The following is a 20,052-nucleotide window of genomic DNA, read 5'->3' as shown; positions in this document are numbered from 1 at the left end:
AAAGAGTTCCAAAGGAAGCCATTGAGCTTGTTCCTACATGAAGAGACATAAGATAAAGATGAAGCCTTCAAAGAAGGTGGAAAATTAGAAAAATGAAGGAATGAATAAAGTTGTTTCCAGTTGAATTGAGTCAATAAGTCCAAATCAATCCTTGAGAGAGAGGGTAGAGTCATAAAGAATTTGAGCATCAAGGTAGGGAAGAGCAGTGAGGCATGGACAATAATATAAACATGTATAATGAATTTTGTTATTGAGAATTAGTAGATTTATTTCATTATGACTATGAATTTCATCATAAACATTGCTTTCGTGATTCCTGATCATTTAAGCCTATAGATTTATCTATATTTCTATCCTTATTATTACATATCATTGTACTCAATTTACAAAGTCCACGGCTTTAACGAATCGAACCCATTGCAACCTTGATTATACAAACTTTCACCTTTGATAGTTTAGGGTTCATTCATACAATGTTATGATGGAAACTAGTTATCACATGTTTTATCATCAACTTATATGTTATCTATGTAATAGAAATTCAAATCAAAGAACTCTTCCATTATTTTGTTTGGTTTATTACGATATTCAAGGTCAATATTATTACCTATTTAGAGACCATCATATTTTGAGATCTTAAACTTCTAAAAATTAGAGGTGTATTACCCTTTCATTTAAGAGCTTACTAGCTCTAAGGAAATTGTTATATACTACTAAATCCAAATGTATATGAGACCTCTTATCTTACTAACTCATTATTTATGTTCATAAAAAATACACACATATCATAACAAGTTGCAAACAAACACTCAACATCATATTTATTTTGTAATTTAAATTTTAAGTTCTGCTTGGAGTACAAGTTCATTGTACTGTACTACTTATTTCTTTTGTCACCAAATGTTGAAAAAGATAACCCTTTCCATCTTTTCACATATACACATAGCCAAATTTAGTCTTGTCTCTTTATATCTCTTCATTCTTTATCTTTCTCTAACTACTTTTCAATTCAAAGTTTAATATATTTATTTTAAACACTCTCTTTATCCTTTTACATATTTATTAAATTAAACTAAACTAAAACTACATTCAAAATATTAAAAATTAAACTAAACTAAACCTACATGCAAAATAATCAAAATTCAAATTTATCTTTTTCTAACTGCTTTTCAATTCACAATTTAATATATTTATTTTACACACTGGCTTTATCTTTTACATATTTATTAAATTAAATTAAACTAAAACTACGTTCAAAATAATAAAAGTTAAACTAAACTAAAACTACATACAAAATAATCAAAACTCAAATTCTTCATAAAACTACCTACAAAATAATCAAATTCAAATTCTTCATAAAAGAACATAGATACATAGTACTTGTTTAAATTAAAAAAAGTTAAACTTAACTACTAAAACTACACCCACGATGATAAAAATTAAACTACACTAAAATTACATCGAAAATAAATTATTAAATCCACATCAACGAACCAAGTTCTTCATCAAGGGCATACGTATATGGTACTTGTTTGTTAACCATATGGTCTCTAGCTCAGAGCATTTTAACCTTTAGAGGACTACCTCTTTGCCATAGGCCTAAGAATCTTATCTTGAAATTTATTTATTATTTTTTAACTGTAATAGTTATGAGTTTTATTTATTTGAAAAAGATAGGAGGGGTCTTTGCCGAGGCAGCCCCAGTTACAAAGAAAACAGCCAGCAAATTCAGCTTTTGAGTTACAACATTTTCAAGGAATTTGAAAGAAGTTATCGTCGTTAATAAGTAGCTGCCCTTTCATGAGTGAGCATCCTTTGTTCGCCATCTGGTCCGCTTCGCCATTCAGATTTCTAAGAATGTGGTAGAACTTGTAGGAGGTGAAATCTTGAAGGACTCTTTTCAATCTGCCCAGAATTTTATTGAGACTAGCATTGTTGAAGAGGTCCTCCGTGTTTAATTTTTTTATTAGTATCTCTGAATCTCCAAAGACTTGGAGGTCTTTAACCCCCTTTTCTCTTGCTATTAGACAAGCTTTGAGGAGACCGAAAATCTCTGCCTGGTTGTTGGTTTTCTGGCCTAGACCCCAGTAGAAGCAGTCTCTTGAAATCCCATCCGAAGAGTAAATGACCCCTCCAGCACCAGCGTTCCCGGGGTTTCCTTTGGAGGCCCCGTCAAAGAAGATTGTGGTGAGTTTTTTGGATCTCCACCAGTTTATGAAAAATTCCTCGGGATCTCTTATTCTCCATTCCGGATTTGTTGTTTGAGGAGTGAGGAGGAGCTTACGAGGAGAAGGCTCAAGGGGGCAAAGCCATCTCCTTTCTTCAGGAAGGAGCAGTGGATCTTCTTTGAAGAACTATTGTTGGGCTGCTTCCAAGAGGAATGATTTAGCTTTAACTGCAACCTAAAGAGGGGAGTGTCTATTTCCATTAAAGATTTGGTCATTACGAGCCAACCATAGCTGCCAGCAAACAAATTTGGGGATTGCTGTCCAAATTTTACGCCAGAAGGATTTGGTGGGGATGCTATGAGGATAGACATTGCTCCAAGAGGCGAACAGTTCAGCAACAGTGCTTTGAGGGAAGGCTGGAATCTGCAGGTCCAAAAGAGTGAGCCCCCATACTTCCTTAGCGAAATTGCACTCCAGAAATAAGTGTTGGGCAGTTTCAAGGTTGCTTCTGCATAGCTCGCACCTATGAGGCCCTGCAATATTCCTTTTCTCTAGATTGTCTCCTGTAAGAAGTTTGTTATGCACCAGCGTCCAGAAAAAGAAATTCACTTTAGGGAGAGCTAGATTGTCCCAGACTAGCTTCCAGAAGGCCGGAGAGTGACTGCTGTTCTTTGGATCCTGAAGAGCTTTGTATCCTGCTGCTGCGGTATAGGTGCCTGACAGTCCCCAAGCCCAGCTGTCTCTCATATGGCGGTTTTCAGGTGTGGAGCCTTCCAACAGTTCGACAAGAAGATTTTTTTGGGGCGTTAACCAATCTGGGACGCCATTGAAATCCCAACCGGCCCATTCTCCCCAGCAGTCCCAAACCGAGAGGTCGTATAGACTGTTTTTGCCTGCGCGTATCAGCCATTCTCTGATGTCGGCAATATCCTTGTTCCCCTCCAACGGATCGCTCCCCATTATTCTGTCCTGCCACAAATTAATACGCTTGCCATTGCCCGGCACTCTGTACAGGGATTTATTAAAAAAAATGTTGCTTTTGCAACAGAGTTTCCAGACATGCGTACTGTTGACAGAGGAATCAAATTGCAGGTTTCTGTAGGACGAATTGCGGGCGTATTTAGACAGCAATGTGTTGCTGGTCGGGTGGTTGGGCTCGTGAGCCATTTTCCAGAGGAGTTTTCCTCCCAACGCCAGATTAACAAGGGAGGGATCTCGAATTTGGAGACCCCCCTCTGCGATCGGCCATCTAACCAGGTCCCAATTTGCTAAATGCAACTTGCTTTCATTACCTTTCCCTCCTTGCCATAAAAAGTCCCTTAATAGTTTAGATATCTGCTCCATGACGTTTCTGGGGGCCAATAAGAATGCGGCTTGATAGATTGGGAGCGCGGACAACTGAGACTTGATTAAAATGACTTTTCCTCCTTTGGTTAACCAGTAGCCACCCAATGCTGCTATTTTTGTTTTGATTTTACAAATGATATCTGTCCAGAGCGACCTTCTGTTGACTCCATTTGTGATAGGGAGGCCGAGATATTTAATCCGCTCCCAACTAGCATGACCTCTGAACCCCAGAATGTTCGAGATGTTAATGAGCTCTTGTTGACCTGTGTTCCAGCTGTAGATTTCACTCTTTCTCTCATTGACAAGAGCACCTGAAACTCTGCAATAGCTTTTTAGGACCGAATCAAAGACTTTGGCAATTCTGGGGGACGCACCTCCGAGGAGAAGTGAGTCATCTGCAAAGAGAGCATGATTCAGAGGAATGACATCTGAGGAGGATTTGAGACCAGGGAGAGAGCCAGCAATTCTTTCAGCTGTGAGTTTTCTACTGAGGGAATCTGCCATTAAGATATACAGGAAAGGAGAGAGAGGGCATCCCTGCCTGATGCCTCTCCGTGCTTGGAAAAAATTAGAGGGACGACCATTGACAAGGGGGGCGATCCATGGGTTATCGATGCAAGCATTTATAAGCTGGACAAAATGGGGAGAGAAGCCGAAGGAGAGGAGAACCTTGATGAGGAAAGAGCGATTAACTCTATCAAACGCGTTCGCCATGTCTAATTTAATCAACATACCTTTCTCTTTTCGCTTTTTGCTGGAGTGGATTGTCTCCTGGACTTGAATGACATTGTCGAGTATGTGCCTGCCTTCCACGAAGCCACCTTGGGGACTGGAGATCAGCCTCTTGAGCAGAGGCTTGATCCTGTTTGCTAACAGTTTGGCCAGTATTTTATAAGATGCATTACAAAGTGATATGGGTCTGAATCTGGCAAATGTTTCCGGATTGGAATCTTTGGGGATTAATGCTAGGTAAGTGGAGTTGGTTCCTCCACCGATCTTAGCTTTTCTCATGAACCCCTTTATCATTTTTTGGAGATCTATTTTGATGATGTTCCAGCAGACTTTATAGAAATGAATCGTGAATCCGTCTGGGCCCGGAGCCTTATCTGATTCCATGGACCAGATAACTTTGATGATTTCCTCCTCTGTTACCTCGCTGGTGAGAGCAGCGTTGTCTTCAGGTCTGATTAGATGAGGAATGTTCGAGAGGAATTCTGCTATTTCCCCCTCAGAGGCCTGAGTTCCCTCACTAAAAAGATTTCTGAAGTGGCTGTCCGCAGCAACTTTGACTTGGGTGAAGCCTTTGCTGACATGGCCCTCTGTTGTCTTTATTTCTGAGATGTGGTTCCTGGACAGTCGGGCTCTATATTGTCTGTGGAAGAAGGAGGTGTTCCGATCCCCTGCTTTTAGCCACAGACTCCTGGATTTGATTCTCCAATATTCTTCTTCTTTTCGGAAGGATCGATATGTTGAGCATTGGGCCTTTATTTCTTGTTCCAAAAGATCCGTTGTAATCTCTTTGCTTTCCATATCAGTTTGCAGGGTCTCCAAAGTATACACTGCTTCTTTCCTTATGCTGGTTGGAGTAGGGACTGGTTTCCTTATCCACTCCTTCAGAGCTTGTTTTGTGGCCTTCAGTTTTTGCTCCCACACAAAACTTGAGGACCCTGAGAATGATTTGGCCCAGGCTTCTTTTACAGTGTCGATAAAGCCTTCTCTCTCAATCCATAAGGGGCTGAAGCGGAATGGTAGAGGGCCTAGATCTTCTTCGTCTTCAAGGAGAAGCTGGATCGGCTTGTGGTCAGAGGTCAGCTTAGGTAGAATTTTGGTTTTGATTATCTTTTTATCCATCATAAGGGAGCCTTGGACCAGAAATCGATCCAGGCGTGCAGAGATATGATCTGGCCCAGATCTGTTATTGGACCAAGTGTAAAGGCCGCGTATGGGAATGAAGTCTAATAGATCCCATTGCTGAGAGAGTTCTTCCACAAAGGCAACATAGGATCTCTGCTGTTGGAGCCGCCCCTTTTCTCTTTTGATTTCAGGACTATATTAAGATCACCTGCTATGATAATATTACTTGGATTATGCTGTTCTAAAAATGCTGAGAGGGAGGTCCAACATTCTCGTTTTTCAGAGTAAGTGACAGGGACATAAAGATTAAATAGAGAGATAGTCAGCTTACTTGCACAATGTGTCAGCTCCGTGAAGATCCAATGCTGGGTTTCATGAGATTTTTTTAGCAAAAATAAATCTTCTGTCCAAAGAGTTGCCAGCCCTCCAGAAGATCCCCTTGAACTTACTGCTTTGCCTGCGCTTTTCTTCCACTTTGACTTGCTGATGTCTAGAAGCGCTCGGCCTTCTATCTTCATCTCTTGGAGCATGAGGATGTCTGAGGGTTCTATTTTCAGGAGATCCATGACTGCTTCAGCTTTGGAGGCGTTCCCCAATCCTCTGCAGTTCCAAGAGGCGAGCTTCATAATTTACTTGAGGGGGGGAATAGGGCCTCCCTTTGAAGGCCTTGGTCTGGTGTTTCTTCCAATGGACATTTCTATGGTGGACTGGCTTCCTTGAACTTTGAGTCTTTCAGCCTCCTCTTCCCTTAATTCTTTGTGGGATTTCCTGCCTGCTCTTCTGGAGGGACGCTCAAAGGCTTCATCCTCTGAAGAACCCGAACTATCTACTGGTTTTTTCCTTGTTACTTCAGCATAAGATGGGTTGGAGGGGCTACCTTGTGAGGCCTCAACCTGTATAGCTTCTTCCCCTTCTTTGTTGGAAGGAGGGACTTCTATATGTTCCTGATTTTCCTGAATCGTGCCTGCTGGGTTGATCTGAGTTTTTTCTGAGTCGTTCGGGGTTGCATCCTTTTCTTGATTGTTCTTGGAACTGCCTGGAGCTCCAGAGGTGTGCCCTTTGCCATTTCCCTTTTTTTGATGGGCAGTTTTTTGGACTACTGTCCATTGTTCCTCGTTTATTTTGTCTGCTTGCTCCTCTGCCTTTTTCTTGCAGTGCTTTGCAAAATGACCGTGACCGTGGCAGTGTCTGCATTTGAAAGGGAGTTGTTCGTAATCCAGTTCCTGGACGTGTGTCCACCCAGCAACAGTGAGCTTAATTGCTTCAGGCAAACCCTCTTCTAGATCAACTTCTACACAGATTCGGGCACATGAGTACTGATCTTTTCTTGCAGCTTGATCTATGTATTTTCCGAGAGCGTTACCAATGATCTGGAAGGTTTTTTGGTTCCAGCAGTGGAGGGGAAAATGGGGAAGTCGCACCCATACCGGGACAGCGGAGGGGACGTCCTGGGAGGGATCAAAGTCGGGAGACCATTTGTTTAGGTACAGGCCTTGCGGTCCCATGAAATAAGGGCCATTTCTGAAGATGAGGCTTCTATCATCCGGGTTTTCGAAGACGAATACGAAGAATCCTTTGCCCACAAAATAGCTCTTGACCCCCTCTTTAATCAAGGGAGACCAGTTTCTTTGAGTCCAGTCCTCTACCGACTTTGGGGATGGCCAGAGGCCCGTAAACTGGCCTATTAACCCTCTCTTAGCGAGATTCAGAGCAGCTTTGCATGTTTCTTCTTCAGGAAGGGCAACCATAGGGATCGAATCTAGTTTCTTGACAAACTTCTGCTGACTAGCCGTGGGAGGGCGCTTCGAATTTGCGGCAATCAATGCTTTGAATGCAGAAATCTCCGGAGGCGGGTTGAGTGGAGGGGCAGGGCCCCCGCTGGATTCCATGGGAGAGTCTCTGCTGGTGAAACTCTACATCCGCGGGGCCGCGCAGGCATGCACCCGGAAGCCCAAACTCTCCGCTCTCTCAAGTTGGTAGGTCTTTTGACAAATTCCTTGGAGCACCGTCGCCTGAGAAGTCCTCCAATGCAGCACAGAGGGCTGAGGCTGGCCTGCGGCCAGGATCACAGAGCTGGGTCGGCAGCTAGGTCTTCGATCGCGTTCAGAGTTCACACAAGATTTTAAGTTCACTATTTTTTACTGCATAAAAATCCCATCAAACTGTGACATCTTCTTGAAATTTATTTTAAAAGATTAAGAATCTTATTTTTAAATTTATCTTAAAAGCATATTTTCCACTTAAAAGTTAATTATCTCAATTATGTATTTATTTATATAAATTCAATTGTATCAATTATGTATTTATTTATATAAATTCAAATATTTGCTAGCTTAATTATTCTATAATTATATTATATTCCTCTATGATGCAGTATTGTTTAGAAATTTGGGTACTATATATTAAATATATAACAATTTATAATTAGAGCATAAAAGTGGAGGAATCAACTCTCAAGACTATTTTGATGGGTGAGACTTAGTTAGACAAATTGGGGTTTGAAACTTTCTTGGAGCATTTTGAAGCATCAAGTGATGTTTCTTGGGAGTAAAACTTTGTCACTCTAGTGCGACACCCTTTTTACCTATTCTACACATAGAGACCTTTCCAACGATGCAATTGTGTCAATCACAGTGGTATGTAGAAGTTATGTCACTCATAAGTTGAGATTCTTGTTTTCACCACCATAATTTGAGAGGATGCCATGTTAGCACCCATTATTCACGAAAAAGGGGCTAGCTACATGATTATGATGTAGAAGACTCTGGAAGAGTCTATATTGTAACTATGGTTAAGAGTTGAGGTAGTCAAACCTAACCACTAATAGGCTATCAAGTTGTGTTATAACTGGATCACTAGGAAGAAAAAAATTTCATTCTTTCGAGTGCTTTTGTTCCATAGCTTAGAAAAAATAGCCAAAAAATAAAAAATAAAGCACATAAAAAATTTGTACATTGCAGTAACTCACCAACTATAACCATACTTCCTTATACTCACAAACATTTTCTATACCAAATATATAACAACTTATAATTATAACATAAAATTTTACCCATTATATACTCACCTCGTTTACAAAATGAAGTAATTCACAACTACTTGTTAACATTTAATTCCTTTACCAACAACTTTTCCGGTGCCTTATTTTATTTTATAATGTTCTCCAGTCACAACAATGATATATAAGGAAGTGATTGAAGTATTATTATAATTCTGGTTCACATTTATATACTCACCTCGTTTACAAAATGAAGTAATTCACAACTACTTGTTAACATTTAATTCCTTTACCAACAACTTTTCGGTGCCTTATTTTATTTTATAATGTTCTCTAGTCACAACACTGATATATAAGGAAGTGATTGAAGTATTATTATAATTCTGGTTCACATAAATATAATTAAAGTATTATTATAATTCTTGTTTACACAAACATAATTATATTTTGATAATTAATTATTACATTGTATGCTCCCCCATTGATTTGTTATGTAAGCATTATGTATGATATTTGTAAGAATGTATCGCTATGAAGAGAATTTAGATTAAGAGTTCCCTCGACACAAATGATTGAAGTATTATTATAAATCTGATTTATTATAAACATAATTACATTTTAATAATTAATCATTATATTTTGTGTCCAATTGGCTTGTAATGTAAGAATTAATACCACATTCCTATGAAAGATTCTGAAATGCTTTGATTAAGAGACTCCTTTCAAAGAAGGTGTTTCGAAATTGAATTAATTTAGTATTATGAGTTTGTTAGTGATTCAAGAGCTTATTTTATATATATATAAGAGAGAAATACATATTAATAATAATATAATAATAAATTATATATATATATATATATATAATTTTTTATTTGAATAAATATGAAATGAAAAAATATATCATCATTTTTAAAAATAAAATTTGAATAATTAATTTAAAAGACTTATTTAATTTTTTTATATTAACCTTTAACAATGGTATATTATTTTAAACCATTGTAGAATTAATAAGATTCTTAATAATGATAATTTATTTAAGCCAACTATGGATAATAGTCCCGAGTAGAGAATCATATGCACGCTTCATGAGGTAGGTTAAATTTGAGACTTTAAGTTGTGCTTGGTTTAGATTTTTATTCATATTTATATATATTTAGTTAAAATTCATTAGTAATAATAATAAATTATATTTATATTTATGTAAATTTATATATAAATATATACAAAAATAAACTATATAGTAATGTGTAAATATGATTAAGTAAGGTTAGATTCATTAGTAGGAATGATAAGTTTTTTACTAATGATCAAGGTTCAATTTCTATAAGAGTGTTCAATCCTAGAGGTTTCTATGAAAAACTTTAGAAGTAGATCATAGAGATGTGGTTACAACTAAAGAGCTTATATTAATTGATCTCATGATTTAGGCACACAGAAGTGGATCAAATTTCACCCTGTTATCATCCAAGAATAATGTCTTTGACCATAGACACTTATCATTATAGTTATGACCATAATTTGGGTCCAAAGGGGTTGGGTCCGTTGGTGAGGAATGAGGAGTTTTTCATTGGTGACCAAGGCTCAATTCTCATGAGAGTGTCTAATCCTCGAGGTTTTCATGGAGGCACTTGGAGGTAGTGGTAAAATGTGTGGTTACACCTAGAGGGATTCTATTAAATGATATCATGACCTATGAACACATAAATGGATAAGATGACACCCCTTAATCATCTTTAAGACTAGAGAATGGCTATGACCATAATTTTAATAAAGGAATATGAAGAGATGATGCTTTCTCTTGCTAAGTTTGACTATGGTTCCTAATCCTAGCATCTATGATTCCAACTTGAGATATACTTGAAGATGTTGCATGAACATCAATCGCTTGATCTATATTTTGACCAACATTAAGGATCTTAACTCGCTATGCAATTGAAGGATTTTGAGAAATAAAGCATGTAGAGGTTTCCCTCTAGTTTTTACAAAAGGGGGTCTTGATCTAGGTGCCTTTGAGTGAACCCATAATCCTTGTTGTCCTTTGTGGTGTCAACCTCCAAGCATGCCGTTAAGGCTTATGTCACTCAAGCAGTCTCAAAGAAGCCATAATTGTGGCCCTTAGTGGGATTTGGAACAAGATCCAACTCTTATGGCATTGGAAATTCTTAGACCTTTATAGTGGACAAGGAGGGAGTAACACTCATAATCACATTCCAATTGCCTTATTTTGCGACCTGATGCACCATTGGTCAAAAGAAGAACTATTTCACAAGTTTAATGGAATTTGGCTATCAACATATGCATTCATGGAGTGGATTAAAGAAACATAGAGCATTAAGCCCAAGGTTATGTTCATTGAAAGGGGATTTCTCTCAACACTTTTCTCTGTTGAAACTGAGAAGTAAAAAATTATAAAATAAGGGCCTTACTTCTAGGGAATCGAAGGTATTTTTCCTCTCCTATTGGATACTTAATATTAGCCCTAGAATGACATCAATATCTTCAATCCTTGTATCATTAAGATTATTAAACTCCCTTGTGACATTTTGGGAGGATAAGGTACTTTCCAAGATTGGGAATGTCCTTATTCAACTTTTAATATGATTGGAGAAAATATGAAGAGGGTTCTTTTTTACTAAAAGTGCATATAAATATATATACATAAAGGACCCACTAATGTATTTATACTAGAAGGGGATATATCCTAGTGGACTCTATCAAAACTATAATTTGAGAGAGCTTCTTTCCCATGTCAAATTTGTAGAGAGCCATGCCACCTGATGGAAGCTTAACGATTACAAATTGAAGGATTGAGTAAAGTGGGGAAAATGATCCAAACTAGTGAGGTGAGCTAGACATCCCTAGAAAATCTCTAGCTCATCAAAAGGAAATGAAGAAGGTGAAAAAAATAGGGTATTAAATATGCGATCACTTCACCGCTAGTAATGTTGGTAGTAAATGAACTTCCCACCGTGAAATCAAAGATTGAACCCCTTAAGGGATTTATCCTTTAGGATCCATAAAAGATCTTCACATTATGAGCGAAAGCTCCATTAACTATTGAAAATTGCAACAAGAAATGCTAAAAATAGCATTGCTAAAGATAGCATTTCAGGATATTCCAATTTTAATTTGTCCTTGAATTAAAATTGAGAATTAAAATTCGAATTTAGTCTCACCATCTGTTTGAAAAATAATTAATTAATTCATCTTGAGTTAATTAGTTGGAGAAATTCAAACATGAAGTCTTTGTGAAGTCATGCAACATTTATCCCTTTGATTGAGGAAGTTATCCCTTAATTAAGGAGATAATGATGAGTTGCATTTGAGTTGTAATTAGTTAGCTCAGTTAATTGAGTTAAGTCCAGTTAGATTAGTTCCAAACAATTTGTGGAACTGATTGTGAGTTCAGCCAGTTAATGCATGCATGCATGAAACTAGTGTACTCTAGATAACTGAATATTCTCTCATAAACAACTCATGCATGTCAGTTCAAAAAAAGGCCCAGTTGGGATTAAAGGCAGGGATAGTGTACTATCAGTTGCTAGAATTTTCATATAAGAAAATCTCTTGCATGTAGAAGGTATTCCTTGAGATTTGCGCAGTTTTACAGTGTATTGGAGTAGTGTGTGAGACCAGTGTCACACAAGGTTACAGCGGGAACACCCAGGGAAAACAGTGCAAGGAAATAGGAGCCTTGGAGGACAGAGGGAAAGGCATATGAGTTGTCTAGTTTGTCTATGAGTAGTGAGAGAGATTGTACTGAGAGCTAGATAACTGTGAGAGCTAAAACTTTGTGTAATCTTGAGATATTTCCACTTGTATGATAATATAGATAGTGGGGTTTTTAGCTGAGGCTTTCCCCAAAGTATTCTTCTGTGTTTCATGCGCGATTGATTCTTCTTCTCTGTTATATGTGTTCTATTTGGTCTTGCTCAAAATTGATTAAGCTTTCACAAGTTTGATTGTAGAAGTAGACTAAGTATTTTTGTTTAGTACATTGCATAATCAGATTAATCTATAGTGAGAATTTCTACATGGTATCAGAGCAAAGGTGATCAGAGTTGTGAATAGCATACTGAGAAGGGAAAATTCGAAGTTTGAAGTTCTTGATTGCAGGTACAAAATCGAATTCTTATCACACCTCTAAGTTCTCCAATAGCATTCAATGGCTTGAGACTCGAGTATGCACTGGATGGAAGCTCAAATTACATAGCATGGAAGGATTGCATGGAAGCGATATTAGAAGACAATGGTTTGAATGATTTCATTGATCAAGAAATCCCCAAGTGATGAGCCCCAAAAATGGACAATTATTTGAGCTCATTCAACCTCCTAATTTGACTTAATCCACCATTCTCATTAGTTTATTGCATGTTTTTTATTATATTTATGCTAATAGAGTGAATTTGGTTAGTCACTATGCCAACAAGTCTAATGGGTGCTTTGTGTAGCCTTTTTGGTCAACTTGGAGACAAAATTGAAGGTCTTAATGAGCACTTGGCAGCCAAATTCGTGGGAGACCAAGGGAGAGGATTTGTAGGAAGGTGTCCCCTTCATTTATGGGCCCTTACCTCGAATTCTCCACCATCAGCTCGGAGTTCAAAGGCCACCAAATCAATCAACACAAGGGCAGCCAAGCAAGTCAAGTAGGACTGCTGTTAACTACAAGTCTTGGGCAGCCGAGTCCCTAAATTTTAGGAGGACTGTTGGGTCCTCAAATTGTATAAATAAGAAGGCTTAGGGCCTGATTTTTGGTTAGCCAGTGGATGTTAGCTAGTTAGCCAGTAGATAGTAGCTAGTGGTTAGACATTTTGTAGCCAATAGTTAGCTAGTTTGTAGTTCGATTTTTATGCAATAGATTAGCTTTGCTTTCAGCTCATTTTCAAGTCCTTCTTGTGGACAGTTTTGATGTAACTCTTCATTTCTTGATCAATAAAGATGAATCCAGCTTTGCACCAGCTCTAAATCTCTCTTTGGAGGCTGTAGCTCTTGGGGTTAGGCCCATCTCAAGCGCCCAGTACCTCCTTTGTTTATCTTTATGTGTTTTGCTGCGTTCTTAAAATAAAATCCGCTATCTAGATTTAGACCTTTCTTTGTTATTTAGATTTCTTTTGATGGTTAAAGTAGCTTTTTATGTTTGGAATAGAGTGGTAGGATTTAGTCATGCATTCAGATCTTTTGGACTGTTCTTGCTCACGTGTTTTACATGGTTTCCTTGCAAATAAAGTTGTTGTCCATTCTTGTTACTGTTAGCTAGATCATATTAGGGTAGCATAACTAGATCCTTGTTTTCTTGCATGTCTTTGTTTGTTCAGTTTGAAAAACCACTTGCAGAGTACCTGTTATCCTTCCTTACCTGCCCATACTCCATCCAACCTACCTGCTTCATCCTTCACTTATAAACCTTACCTTACATTTGCCTCATTCGCTTACTTTGCCATGATTCTCATCTTCTTGTGCAACATCGTTTCATCCCTCCTTGAACAAATCTCACCATCTACACCTTCTCGTCAACTCCATCCTCCAAGTCTTGAACTCCCCTACACCCCTATTTCACCTCCATACTCGTTCCTCCACCTTTTTCCCTCCATCCATTCTCCAAAATCCTCTTTTCAGAACATCCTGTAGAAATCTCTGAACATCCTGTAGAACCCCTGCAGACTTCCTGTAGAAGCTCATAAACACGGTTTCTTGGCAGCCAAACTTTGTGAGACTCTCTGGAAGGGTGTTAGGGACCCTTTAGACCCTCTCTGAACCTTCCCAACCTTTCCCAAGCGCTTCTCCTCCTTGATCCACCTCTGCACAGTGAAAAGCTAGTTAAAAGCACATGCATGATAATTCTAATAACTTAATCAAAAATACAAAAAGATGTTTTCTTCAGATAGTGATAACTTAGACACATGCATTTTACCTTCCTAGAAGTAATGGCATCTCTTTCAGTAGTTTGCATGCTCTCCTTTGCGTCAGTAGGACTAGCTGGTAGAATTAGGGTTTGCGTTTCTTTTTGGCTTTCAGTTTCTTTTTGCAATTAGATTAGCTTCCTTCGAGTTAGATTTCATCCATCAATTAAAAAGCTTCTTCTAAGAGCTCATAGAAGTTGGCTTAAGCTCCTAGTGGACTTGTGCCAGCTGACCAAGTGACAGCTGCGACAAGAGCTAGTACTTGTGCATACAGCACCGTCGCTTCCAAGTTTGTTACGAACTACCGGGTTGATAAAATTAAAGAAGGGAGTTCTAGGAGTTGTAGCATTATTGCTACAATACTGGAGCCCACCATCTTTTTGGCGCCGTTGCCGGGGAAGCGTCAGAGTATTGGTGATTGCTGCTTTTCTTCTATTTTCCACTGCAATCTTCTGCTAAGTAGTTTATTTCATTTCCATTATGCAATTTCGTTTATGCAAAAGTAGATTAGCATTTCCCGCTTTCATAGATTAGCATTTCAATTCTGCAATTTCATTTCTGCAAGCGTAGATTAGCATTTCAATTCTGCAAGCGTAGCCTAGCATTTCATTCCTGCAATTTCATTTGAGCAAAATAGATTAGTCCTTTCCTGCTTTCATTTCAATTCCGCATTTTCATTTTAGCAAGATAGTTAGTTGCAGTTCAATCTATTTCAGTTTTGCAGGTAGAAGTAGAAAAAAGAAAAAAATCAACCAAAAAAATTCATTTCATGCCTTGTAGGAGTAGAGATAAGTTAGAAAAATGATTGCACAACACCCCCACTGCTTCACACACCCAACATTCTCTCTTCTTCGATGGCTATGATTAAAGAACCCCTGGGTGGACATCAAGACATATCTGAAGAACCTCTAGGGGAGAAGAAGAAGAAAACATTCCTCTGGAGCAAATGGCTACAAGCAGAAATGTTGGGAGCAGTACCTTATCCAAAAATGAATTTGAAGATCAGATAGAAGATTTCAAGAGTGATATGAGGCAGTTTCTTTCCATGCAATTGGATACCCTGTGGATCCAAAAGAAGCAAGAGGAAGCTAAGAGGGCTTTGGTAATCTTTTGTCCTAGGTGCACTAGAAAGCATCCTAGGAACGAATGTCCAATGCACTCCCTAGAAGTGTGTTTTGTCTGTGAAGAATACCATCCTACGAATTAGTGCCCTTCCTTGCCTGGACTTAAAGTTGCATATCAAAGAGTTAAAGGAGCCACTGAATCACTCTATTATATGAACCAAAGGAGGCCACATGAACCTAGATCTTATCAGCAGGAAGTGCAAGGGACATCCGAGACCTATTATGACCCCTATCAAGCCACTTTCATGCCTTCTTAGGGTCCCCTTGCTCATCCTTCCTGGTCTACACCTCCTCCTTGGTCATATTCTCCTTGTTCCTTCACAGATCCATATTATGCCCAACCAGTTGCTCATTCATTTCACTCTTATGCTTAGCCACAACCTCAGTGGAATGCACCTTATCAGGAGTGGAGGCCCCAGTACAACTCTCATCCCGCTCATTTTCCTACACCACCTGCTCATCCACAACCATCGCCTCCTCCTCCACCAAGGCAACCCCAAATGCCTACCCAACCACAATGTCTCCATCTCAATTTCACACCTCCACTCAACTACCCATACCACCGTTTCCAAGCCATACAATGGAGTAGCTCAACCCAATTGCAAAGCTGAGGCACAACATGTGCAAATGACTCCTCTTGAGCTCAATGATCTTCACCATAGCTCAGGAAAAGCATTGCAAAAAAGAGATCATCTTGAAAGCATTGAAGGATCACATCCAGCAAAAGAAGATTCAAAAGAGGAGATCAAAGAACCATGGGCTGCACTTGATGAAGAGAAGACATCAGAAGCAGAGATAAAGAACGATCCCTCATGGTTACCATCAAATATTCCATGGATTCAAGAGAAAGATCAGCAAAAAGAGGAAGATGAGAAAGTCATGATAGAAAGTGACATGAAGAATGATCCAGATCAGCAAAAGAACCAAGGATATCAGAGCTATATTGAGATATGGTTTCAGACGGTCACTAAGTTGCAGCGGTACTCTCTTCCTCAGCTATGTTTGATCCCTTCAAGGTCAGATCATTTGGTCTCTGAGATCTAGATACCTGTCAAAGCATGCATTTCGAGCCTTCACATCATCTTGTCTCTAATCTCGATGTGCACATGGCTCCATTGGAAGTATTCTTATACTTGAAAATGATTTTGTTTTTCAAGTAGGGTAGGGTAGAAGAAAAAAAAAAAGAAAAAAGAGAAAAAATGAAAATAAGATGAAAAAAATAAAAATTTAAGGTGAAAACCTCCTCGGAGGCGCCTTAGATTGGCTCATTGATTGAAAACCTCCATGAGGCGGTCAATGGGTTGGAAAGAAGAGAAAATAAAAAGGCAATAAGATCTTTGGGTGAAAACCTCCCTTGGAGGCGCCCAAGGCAGGCAATTAGGGTGAAAACCTCCATGAGGTGCCCTAGTTGTTTTTCAAAAAAAAACAAAAGAGAAAAAGAAAAAGAAAAATAAAACTAATTCCATTGGCTAATTGCAGGTTGCAAGAAGGACGTTTCATGACAGGAGGAGCACTCAAATCAAGGTTAAAGGAATTTTTCTTGTGCCTTCTACAGGAAGCTCTGTATTTCTACAGGAAACATCCTGTAGAACCTTTGGACGAACCAAATTCAAGTCTAAAATGGAATCTGATGGTGGGAATCTATTGATTAGGCCTACAAGCACTTGTGTGTCCATCCCTTGCCTTTCTCCATCATTTTTTCCACCTCATTGTGCTTCTCATTATGCTTCTACAGGAACTTCCTGTAGAAATTGTGGGAAACTAGACATGGATTTCAAAAAGTGGTTTGGCGAACATGGTAGCTTCCTCAAGGGTTCAGAAGTCCTCATGCAATCTTCCAACTCCTCCTCCATCATCTCCATACCTGCATCACAGCCAAAATTCATTTTTTCATACGATGCAACAAAAATGCAAAGTGCCTTGAAGCAAAAACACATAGGACAAAATTTGTTTTTTCCATAACTTGAAAACCATGCATCCATTGGACAAACCGTTTTATGGCGAATTGTACAAGGGTGATGACAACATGCCTGAGCAGTTTCATGCCGTTCCGGTGCACGGTTTCCAAGAAATCAGCCTCCATTACCATCAGCCATGTTTGCATTTTCTCCATATCCGTGCATCTGTTTCAAAACCTGTTTCATGGGAATATGCATGTGAGTGATAGTAACCTACCCAGGCAGTTTCAGCCGATTCCGATGCACAGTTTCCGAGAAATCGATCTCTGAAATCTTCAGCTATTTTCCATTTTTCTCGAAATCCGTGCATCCATTGATCACGATTTTGCTATGGGAGATGCATAATGATGATAGGAACATGCTCAACAAGTTTCAGATCAATCCGGTTTACCGTTTGGGAGCAATGGCGAAAACAAGTTCTGGTTCTGTGACAATGCAGCAGCAGCAGCTTGAACGTGCAGATCTGAGCGTGGAAATGGACTCCTGCAGCATGCATCTGGCTAGAGGACACCTGCACAAGGAAAACAACCAAAAATTAGCAGCCAAGCCACATGCAATCAGAAAAACCAATGCATGCAGCAATGACAGGCCACAGCAGCTCACGACAGCCATTCAACTTCGAGGTATGTGACTGAAACTCATTCTTCTATTGCATAAATTTAATTTAAAAACTGCATGAATTAATGGAATGGTGGGATTAAGCCACGAATTATCAAGGTTAAGCTGATTGTCTTCTCTAGAACTCAGTCGACAGTCACGCAGTACACGTGGACAGTTGACTCACGTGAAAATTTAAAAAAACAGGAAGTGTTGGCCGTTTGAACTCTAGTGCAACTGATCCAGAAGAGAACATGCAGTTCATGATAGCACTGCAGTCTGCATGTGGCCACGTATGCCTGGCCACTTCACTTCCTCACCACGAATCACGCTGTAATTGAAAAACAGGCTCGGCTGACTCTCACCACCCGCTGATTCATTTGCACCTGCAATGTTCTTAGCCGAAGTACGCGTCCTCTGCTCCCACAATCTATTAACTTGTCATCCTCCACCAAGCTTTCTCGGCCATTTTAAAAAAAAAAACCCACCTATGCAAGGGCGTTCTACAGAAAACGGGTGGGTCTTCTACAGGAAGTACGACACAGCTTTCAAAAGCAGAGAAAATGGATTTTTCTTCGACAAATTTGGAGTCCCGAGAAAGATAATTGCTGCAGAGGATGCCAAGCGTCTTAATGCAGTAGAATTCAGTTTTTAGGATATTGAATCCACAGCTAAAGCCATCGGAAATGCCAGTAAAGCAGTGGTATCAATAGGACCCACAGAGGATGGCCCTAGTTCCAAAGTTACTACAACTGATGCTTTGAACGTTATTGAAGAAGCCAAGCTAGCAAATGTGAATCATATTGTTGTGTTTACGAATCTGATGGAGGGTCTTCAAATGTTCTTGATGGAATCTCTTCATTTTTCAGCAACTTGTTTGGAAAATCAAAAATATCATTATCAAAGCTTACTGAAAGAATTGTGGAAATGGGATTAAGTTACACTATCCTGAAGGCCAGTTCCACAGATGATTTTATTTCAGAGAAAGACTGCAACCTTGTTCTTAAGGCGGAAGGAAGTGCAGACGTAAACAACAAAGTAATCAATGCAAATTCAGCATTGCATTCCATGGTTTAAGGTTTCAAAGACACAAGTTGCATCTGTGGTAGCTGAGGTTTTCGCAAACACTTCCATCTCAGAGAACAAGACTATTGATGTTGCAGCCAGCCCTTCTGCACCTTCTCTGCCAGTTTATGAGCTTTTAAGTGCCATTCCAACAGATGGAAGAAAGGAAGTTTTCGCCGAGGCCCAAGCGAAAGCCAAAGCTGAAGAAGAAGAGCGCATAGCTGCAGAAAATTCACGCAAAAAAAAACAGGAGCTTGCTAAACAACTTGAAGCAGAAGCAAAAAGGCTTGCAGAAAAAGAAGCTGAAGCCACTGAACTCGCTGCCCAAGTCAAGGCAGGTGCTGCAACTACTTCATTCGATTATTTTGCAAGCAAGGCTAAAGCATTCGGTGTAGATATTTTTGGGGCAAGGCAAATGATGACAAGTTGGTGACAAGCCAGAAAAGCACAACCCTACAGATGTATCCAACAACATCAGTGATTGGAACACTGGCATTAAACCAAGCTGCCAAAACAGAGGGGGACAAAACCACACTAACACCCAGGGAGAAAAGACTACAGAGTAGAATGGAAAGGACTGAACAAGTCCACGTCAGTGAGGGCACCTCTAAGGTAGCCACAGCCAAGCTGAAAGGAAAATCACCCACATCCAAGCAGGATATAGTGGTGATGTCTGTTTCTACAGGAAGACAGAGAACTGTTTCTACAGGAAGTTTGGAAAAAGGGGCAGCAAAAGGAGAAATCGGAGGGATTTGAAGCTTGGCATGACAAGGAGGCCACCAGGGCCATCAAAGATGAGTAGAGAGATTGGTTGCTCAGAGGATGAGCAACACTTTCAGTAGGGGGGTGATGATGAGCCCCAAAAATGGACAATTATTTGGGCTCATTCAACCTCCTAATTTGACTTAATCCACCATTCTCATTAGTTTATTGCATGTTTTTGATTATATTTATGCTAATAGAGTGAATTTGGTTAGTCATTATGCCAACAAGTCTAATGGGTGCTTTGTGTAGCCTTTTTGGTCAACTTGGAGACAAAAT

The 20,052-nt window shown here is 39.2% G+C and overlaps 1 pseudogene across 1 annotated transcript; it reads left to right on the top strand.

Annotated features, from left to right (window-relative positions):
• Positions 1-18,436: 18,436 nt before the first annotated feature.
• On the top strand, positions 18,437-19,444 carry LOC149259402 (protein PLASTID TRANSCRIPTIONALLY ACTIVE 16, chloroplastic pseudogene; annotated as a pseudogene). The gene is made up of 2 exons (XR_016265449.1): positions 18,437-18,984; positions 19,025-19,444. The product of XR_016265449.1 is annotated as a protein PLASTID TRANSCRIPTIONALLY ACTIVE 16, chloroplastic pseudogene (transcript).
• Positions 19,445-20,052: the final 608 nt, after the last annotated feature.

The sequence above is a fragment of the Pinus tabuliformis genome, chromosome 6, assembly GCF_031772625.1.
Source record: "Pinus tabuliformis cultivar Carrire ecotype Pingquan chromosome 6, CPIR1, whole genome shotgun sequence".
Taxonomy (NCBI): Eukaryota; Viridiplantae; Streptophyta; class Pinopsida; order Pinales; family Pinaceae; genus Pinus; species Pinus tabuliformis.
The sequence above is the reverse complement of the archived record's forward strand: the minus strand, read 5'-3'. Positions and strand labels throughout refer to the sequence as shown.